The sequence below is a fragment of the Alligator mississippiensis genome, chromosome 1, assembly GCF_030867095.1.
Source record: "Alligator mississippiensis isolate rAllMis1 chromosome 1, rAllMis1, whole genome shotgun sequence".
In the NCBI taxonomy this organism is placed as follows: Eukaryota; Metazoa; Chordata; order Crocodylia; family Alligatoridae; genus Alligator; species Alligator mississippiensis.
In genome coordinates, this window is record NC_081824.1 from 98,844,289 (window position 1) to 98,852,752 (window position 8,464).

The following is an 8,464-nucleotide window of genomic DNA, read 5'->3' on the forward strand; positions in this document are numbered from 1 at the left end:
TGGAGAGAAGTGGGCACACTGGAGGGGAGGGACAGAATCCAACTAGATCTAGACAAGTTACAGAGGTGGGCAGATGAGAATAGAATGGAATTCAACACAGACAAGTGCAAGGTGCTGCATCTAGGGAGAAGGAACCTGCAGCATACTTATAGGCTGGGGATCACCCTTCTCAACAACACAGAGGCTGAAAGGGATCTTGGAGTCGTTGTTGACTCTAAGATGCACATGAGCTGCCAAAGCGAGGAAGCAGTCAGTAAGGCTAACTGCACCTTGTCATGCATCTACAGATGCATCCCAGGCAGGTCCAGGGAGGTGATCCTTCCCCTCTATGCGACACTGGTCAGGCTGCAGTTGGAGTACTGTGCCCAGTTCTGGGTGCCGCACTTCAAGAGGGATGTGGCTAACCTGGAGAGGGTCCAGGGGAGGGCCATTCGCATGGCCAGGGTGCAGCAGGCCAGGCCCTATGAAGATAGACTAAAGGGGCTGAATCTATTTAGCCTCCACAAGAGAAGACTGCGAGGGGATCTGGTGGCCATCTATGAAGTCACCAGGGGGGACCAGCAGAAAATAGGTGAGGCTCTGCTCCCCTGGGCACCACCTGGAATAATAAGGAATAACGGCCACAGATTGATTGAGAGTAGGTTCAGGCTTGATATTAGGAGGCATTACTTCACAGTTAGGGTTGCCAGGCTCTGGAATGGGCTCCCAAGAGAGGTGATGCTCTCCCTTACCTTGGGGGTCTTCAAGAAGATGTTGGATAGATATCTGGCTGGGATATTATGATCCCAGCACTCATTCCTGTCCAGGGCTGGGATTTAGACTTGATGATCTGTTCAGATGCCTTCTGACCCTAGAAACTATGAAACGACAGGAAATGCATACAAACATATCAGTACCATTAACTGCTAGGCTAGGAACAGAAATTACACATAAACTGGTATAAGTGATCAGAAACTGGTTCAAATGTGTGACACAACAGAAGTTCATTACATATAAACTGCTTTCAAAATGGCTGAAACCATTTTAAGATAAACCTGGGTGGATTTAGTATCAGACCTAACTGATTTAGGTTAAATTAGATTATTGAACTTCTGTCCTAGATTCCCTCTACATTCAAGTTAACTCACAATCCCCATCATCCCAGAATGCTTTGCACCTCCACCGCAAATCACCCCTCCCTTTGCAGGGTGGGTGGGCTAGCCTTGGCTCAAGCTGTCTGCTCCAGCTGAGCAGGGAAGCATGCTCCAACGCTCCCCTTGGCTTCTGGCCTGGGGTGCTGCAGGCATGTGGCTATATTTCCAGAATCAAAAGCAAATGTCTGTTCACTTGCTAATGACTGTTCACTTCATTATCAGTTCAATCTATGCAGCTTAGACTAACCAGCTAAGATTGAACTGATTTGTTCTTGGGCTTTTTGGGCTCTTAGACACATGCAGGGTGGCTGCTCCAATGCAGTGCAATTACAGTGCATTGGAGCAGACTCGATTAACTGAGTCTGCTGGATCATCATGTGTATTAGTGTTCCCATGCTGAAAAACGAAAGCGGGGCACTTTAAAGCTCCTTTGATGAGTTTTAGTTCAAAGTACCCTGCTGCCATTTTTCAGTGCGGGGATGCTGATACACATGATACTCCATGTGCTTTTTCTTGAAGGTGTGCTAATTAAAGTGCCCCCACCGCACCTCCCAGAGCATCTCTGTAAACACCCTTTGACTGTCTGTACTTAGCACTAATGTTGTGGTGATTTGTAGATCAGAATCTTAATGTAGATCAGATTCCTGTGAGATTCTGGGCTCATGTATGAGGGACACATAGGTGATGGTCATTACAAACAGCAGCTTTGTCTATTTGTATACAGCATAATCAACTCAATCATTTGCATCACCTGTGGATTTTGTTATACTTACCTATGCCTTTGCCTCCTCAAGAAGGCTGTTATAATATACTCTACTTAGAGTTTGAGATTATTCACAAGTATGCCAATGTGTGGTAATTTTGAAAGATGAAAAGAAACTGACTCAGCTCTTCTTTAATATCTGTCAGAAAAAAAAGGAAAGTCATACATTAATGAAACCTTGCTATATATCTTTGTGTCTACTATGCCTTTCAAATATTATGTCATCTCTAAAAACATTACTGATTTTCTCCAAATAGCTTTACAATTTATTCTTCCTTTATCATAATTTTAGAGTGGAGGGAAAGGATGTGTTTTTGTGTGTTTTGTGTTTTAATGCCACGTAAATATAAAACAAATTAAAGGAAATATTTCTGCGCACAGTGTGCTACAAGACATCATAGAATGAATTCAACTGGGTATTTTTTAAGAGCAAAGTAACATTATGTCCAGCAATAATATGTGTAGTTCTTTGTGCTTAGGTAGTGCAGTAAAAATGATTCAGGATGTAAGCTGATTGACGCAAAAGTCATGAAGGAATGTTCCCCTTCTCTACATATATGCAGTATTACATAACTGGTTCAGTATGTTATAGGACACTAGGGGCTATTTTTGAAGCATTGGTTATGGTTAAATGTAAGATGCAGGATGTTAGCCTTGAAACTTGAAGCAGACTCATTCTCACTTGTATTTATGAATGAAGTATATCCATGATGTATTGATTCGATTTCTTTGGATGGAAAACAGTGATGATCCTTGGTAGGCCTTTGGCAATACATATTAGATATCTATATATTTATATAGATAGATAGATATAGATATATAGATACATGCACACACAGAGGATAAAAGCAGTATATAGACAGTTACATATTGATATATATACTGACTCTTTGTACGCAGAACCTGAAAGTGAAACAAGCACAAAAAATGTGCCTTCCTCTGATTAAATGCACTTTACAACACCTGTGTACTAGACATGCCCAGTAAGATGTGAACTTTCAAGAGGACACTTATTCCTTTGACTTTGGGCTACCAGCAGTGGTGGAAATGGAAAAAAACAAACAAACAAACAAAAAAACCCTACTAAAACTCAAAACCCTGTCACCTCTTCCCTCAGTGTGAATCATGAGGTTACTCAGTAGGTCTGGCATAGTCTGTCTCACCTTGTGATCCAAGAGAATTTCTTCATTTTTCTGCTCTCTCTCAGCAGTTCCCTTGCCTAAAAGCTCCTTTTGCTTCAACCTTCTGTTAGTGGAGTTTCAGATTATGTTCCCTACAATGCGAATATGGGCATATGAGAGTAAGAGGCTAATGGTAACGGGACAGATAAAGGAAATCAGGTCTTGAGATCTTATTTACACTGTGGCATCTGATTATGATTAATTGACTTGGTTTACTTTAGAGGGAGGGCAAAAATGGGAGAGGTAAGGTTAGAAAAGACCGGCATACCATTGCTCAAAGCAAGGGCGGGGGTAGGACATTTTATGCCAACATGTCACACTGAAGCTCTTATATGCTCAGGTGTGTATAGGATATATTCCCAGATCTAGCTAAGTATTCCAAACTTAGCTAGACATACATGAATTTACCACCAACATTAGAATAATATTATTTTCTGCTCATTGAGATTAATAATAAAGAAAATTTTGTCTATCCTCAATCTCTATTTTTCTTCTAAATTCCTTTAACCTTTTACTATTACAAAGGCCAAATTACTCATCTATCCATGGATATTTTGCAATATCCATATATTCATGGATACTTATGTTAGTCTGTGAATTAAAATATTTGCCCATCTCAAAACAGAAGTTACCTCTTTAATCTGGTAATGTGTGTTCAGAAGGAGTGCTTATGTGGCTTAGGTAAGTTAATAAGAGCTGGAGATCTCTTAATAGTCCTACATTTCTACCAGTAGGTTCCCAAGATTACATTTGAGTTTTCTAGTTTCATAGTTGTTAGGGTTGGAAGGGACCTAAGCAGATCATCTAGTCCAACCCCCTGACATGGGCAGGAAGGGATGCTGGGGTCAGATGACCCTGGCTAGGTGGCTGTCTAGCCTCCTTTTGAAGACCCCCCGGGGTAGGGGCGAGCACCACTTCCCTTGGAAGTGAATCTACTCTCAGTCAACTTGTGGCCATTGTTCCTTGTTACTCCGGTAGTGCTGGGGGGAACAGGGACTCTCCCATTGCCTGCTGGTCTTCCTTGACAAGTTTATAGGTGGCCACTAGATCCCTTCTCAGCCTTCTTTTGTGGAGGCTGAATAGGTTCAGATCCCTTAGCCTCTCCTCATAGGGCCTGCCCTGCTGCCCCCTGATCATGTGAGTGGCCCTCCTCTGGACCCTCTCAATGCTTTCCACATCCCTCCTGAAATGCGGCACCCAGAACTGGACACAGTACTCCAACTGGGGTGTGATCAATGTCTCATAGAGGGGGAGGATCACCTCCTTAGACCTGCTCGTGATGCATCTATGGATGCATGACAAGGTATGGTTAGCCTTCCTGACCATGTCCCCATATTGGCGGCCCATGTTCCTCTTGGAATCAATAGTGACACCAAGATCCTTTTCTGTCTATGTGCTGATAAGAAGGGAGTTCCCCAGCCTGTAGGTATGCTGCTGGTTCTTCCTCCTCAGGTGCAATACCTTGTACTTGTCCGTATTGAAACTCATCCTATTCTCATCTGCCCACCTCTGTAACCTGTCCAGATCTAATTGTAGCCTGTCCCTCTCTTCTGTCTCGGCTGGGTAGAACCAACCGAGCGAAACGCTGGTTAATTAAGCGAACGTCAGGTGGACTGGTGGATGGAGAGGCGAGACAGCGTATTGGTTGTAAAAATAGTTTTTACTTACGCTGATGGTGGCCGCAAAGCAGGCTGTAAAGGCTGCTTGCGTAGTTGCAGTGAGTTGGTTCAACTGACAAGGAACTGAGCCAGTGAGTCCACAGACGAACCGGGCATGCAGGGAAAGGGTACGTCAGGGATAAGCGCTCGGCGATGGGGAGGAAAAAAATCGGTAGTTGATCAGGCTACTGATTCGCTCTGCCATGAGTCAGGAATTCTTTAAAGTCACTCTGCAGCGTGCTCAAAGTTCTCCGACTTGGGCGGAAGTCGCGCGGATTTTTATACAGCTAGTGAGCCAATTACTAGTCGTTAAGTAGGAATCATTTAGAATCAGCCAATAATGGGGTGCGAATTTACATACAAATGGCGGGAACTTTTTTTTGCACTGGGGTTCTCTCTCTGCAGCAGAAAATTCCACCGTGCAAAGAAATTCCAATGTGGCGGGAAAATTCCACTGTGCCAAGGCACTAAAAATCATTGGGTTATGACATGCCCCCTTGCCGACGGCACAGCTGGAATTATAAACACATGTACATGTTATAAGTAATTTTTGTCTAAGGACTCATTGGCTTTACAAAGCTTAAACAATTAACAAATACATATAAACAAACAATTCTATAGACTGGTCTTCAACAAACTATAAAATACAATAACTTAAACATATAACAACAATTATTGGTCATCATCTGACTGGAGAACATCTATTTGGGACTCCCCTTTTTTATTAGTTAGTGAAATGTGGTTCATAACGAAGTAGTTGCCACGGAACATCCGTCTTTTTCCATAGCAGACAATGCCAACTGAAACACTTACAAATATTAGAAAGAGAGTTCCACCCACTGCACTACCGATGATGGTACTCCAATTGCCTTCCTGCTGTTAAGGTTAATGTTGACGCTAAACCTGTAATGCTATTAGTTGAAGGATACCAAGAAACCGTGGGCGATCGTGTGGTAGTGGTGGTAGAAAGATCTAATATGTAAATAGTCTTTTGATCGCTTCTTTGACCAAGGGAATTTGTCACCCTACAAATGTAAATCCCAGCATAATTGTGGGTTAGTGGGCTATTGAAATGCAGAGTATTGTTTATAGACAGTAAGCCTTTAGGCCATTGTCCATCTAATCTGGCCCAGGTAAATTTTATAGGTGGTGGATTAGAATTAGCATTGCACTTAAGCTGAACATTTTTTCATCTAATAAACCAATTTTTGTCATAGCCAGTTATTGACACTTCAGGGGCATATTGAATGTCTAGTATGTAAGAATACCTTATCTCCTTGTCCAAAGCTGGGTGACTTACAACACAAGTTATGCATCTTCCGTTTGCAAATCTAGTAGGAATGATTTTATATTGACTTACAACTGTCACTGTTTCATTTGGAAAGGAAGTTGAACTAAATTCTATTTTACCAAGGTCTCCCTCCCAATCAATAGCTGCAGCAGGTCTTCCTGTGGCTGCTATACACATGGCTGCTACTGTCCAATTTTTACTATCTATTAAGGGAGTTGGTCTCTTTGTAAAGCTCACAGTGGGTTCAACAATTACAGTTATAGTTGTTATCGACTCTGCATTTCCTAATGGGAATGTAACTGCTTTGTATACATACTTTCCTGCATCAGAGAAGCTCACATTGTTTAGGTTGATTGTTATATCACTGAACGAAGAGTTTTTAAATGACACTCTTTCATGGTATTTTCTTTGAACAGAAAACCCATATTCAGGATGATGTACAACAATAATTTGTGCATTTTTACTATGCAATTTTTCCCATGAAGTTTGTATTACGGTGTTATTTATATTAATTATGCACTTTAATGTGACATTCTTTCCCCAAACTGCTGTTACGTGTGGATCAACAACTGGTTTAACTAAAGCACCACAGCAGAAACGGGAAAGAAGCAGTGTAAGAACAAGTTCTAACCCAGCGAACATTTGCCGTCTCGGTGCCCCCCACGGCGGCCATTGCTGCGTCGACTTGAAGGTGCTGCGATTTGGTGCTTGGTAGATCTAGCGATCGAGCAGCTGCAGATTGCCGCTTCGTTACGGTCAGACCTGTAAGGAAACAAACAAACAAACAAAAAAAAACCACAAGAGAAAACCATAATCGGGTTCACTATAAGGAAACGGGGTGAACGTCAGAACGGTGAGTCATCCAGTTGTGGTGAGCGATAATAGAGGGACAATCGGGCTTTTCTTCTAGTAAGACAGAATAGGTGTTAGGATACTGTTCCGACCATTGAACTATTCCCTTGTAGACCTGTGGATGAGATTGACGAGGGTGCGGTACTGAAACCCATACTAAACTCATTTGGTTGGAATTTAGGTTCCCAAGGTAGAGGGCTTTTGGTATTAGCCTCGTCCCATAGTGGCTTTGAGATGTTCAATGAAATGAGGACGTCATGATTATGCTTAGTCCAGTTTTTGTACGTTCCTCCTCCCTTGAGATGAAGTTGTTCCTTGTATAAGCCGATATGTCTCTCCACGACGCCATTAGACTGCGGGTGGTATGGCAGATGAAGATGCCATGTGACGTTATGAAGACGAGCGAATTTGTCCAGAGTGTTAGAGTTGAAAGGGGGTCCTCCATCAGACTGAATTTCATGAGGAGGTTGCCAGGTGGCAAATGCAGCGGTTAAGGCAGAAACAACAGCAGTGGCATTGCTCTTTCATAAGGGGATGACCTGTAACTGACGCGTCCCCAGATCAACAATGACTAACCCCTTATTTGGCGGTTTAGACCCCAGGAGGGGCCCAAGCAGATCTACTTGCCAGACCTTTCCTGCTTGGAACTGCAAAGAGTTGAAAGCTCCAAGATGATGTTTGGTTCGATGGCATTTCTCCTTGGCACATACCTCACAGGCTTGTGCTACCTTTTCCCAATCGCGTCAAACTCCATATGAGGTCATCTTGGTAGTGTTTTGGCCCCAGTGTCGATGGCTGGCCCATGGTCCCGGGTGACCCCAATTTTCATGAAGCCACATGAGGAATGGGTTTACTTCAGGACCGAAGGTAGAGGTGATAGGCAAAACTACGTCGGTCTGGAGTGGGTCTTCTAAGAGTTTATCGATGACCTCATGCATTGGGTCAGTATCCGGACGGTGTGACTTGGTATGCTTAATCAATGGGAGTCGTGTAAATTTAGTTAGAGTTTTCCAGATGTCTTCCCACTCACCTAAATTTTCACTGGGAAGGGCTGTACCGGTGAGAATCTTATAAATGTACTGTGAGTCAATTGCAATAATTGGAACTGCGAGTGTATCATCGTGGTGTGCTAGACAGTGTTGTAATACTTCAAGGAATCCCAACAATTCACATTTTTGGACAGAGGTGTCATTTGGGTAGACCCAGGATATTTTCACATCATGGCAAGACTTACAATAATACCCATAGCCTCCACCATGTCGGGAGGTTCCATCTGAAGCCATCCAGGCTGGGGCGGAGGTTCCATATAGCGTTGGGAGCCTTTCCTCATCCTCCGGGCTAGGACTAGGTTTTGTGTCCTCAAATTTCCAGCAGCACCAGTTGTAGTGGTGGGTAAGCACCAACGTGTTCCATGTCTTAGGTTCCCCCTGAAAATGCGGGTCGACTTTCTCTGCATCTAGCAAGGGCAGCAACGTGGCAACGGGAGTGCGAAGTGTCCCATGCCCCCTTGCTAATGGCTCCACTAACTGTCCAGCTAGGAGGATTTTTCCTATAGCTCCATACCGATGTTGTGCTGCTTGAAGAGT

The 8,464-nt window shown here is 43.3% G+C and overlaps 1 pseudogene; it reads right to left on the bottom strand.

Moving 5' to 3' along the window:
- Positions 1–5,363: 5,363 nt before the first annotated feature.
- On the bottom strand, positions 5,364–6,668 carry LOC132249317 (nectin-3-like; annotated as a pseudogene).
- Positions 6,669–8,464: the final 1,796 nt, after the last annotated feature.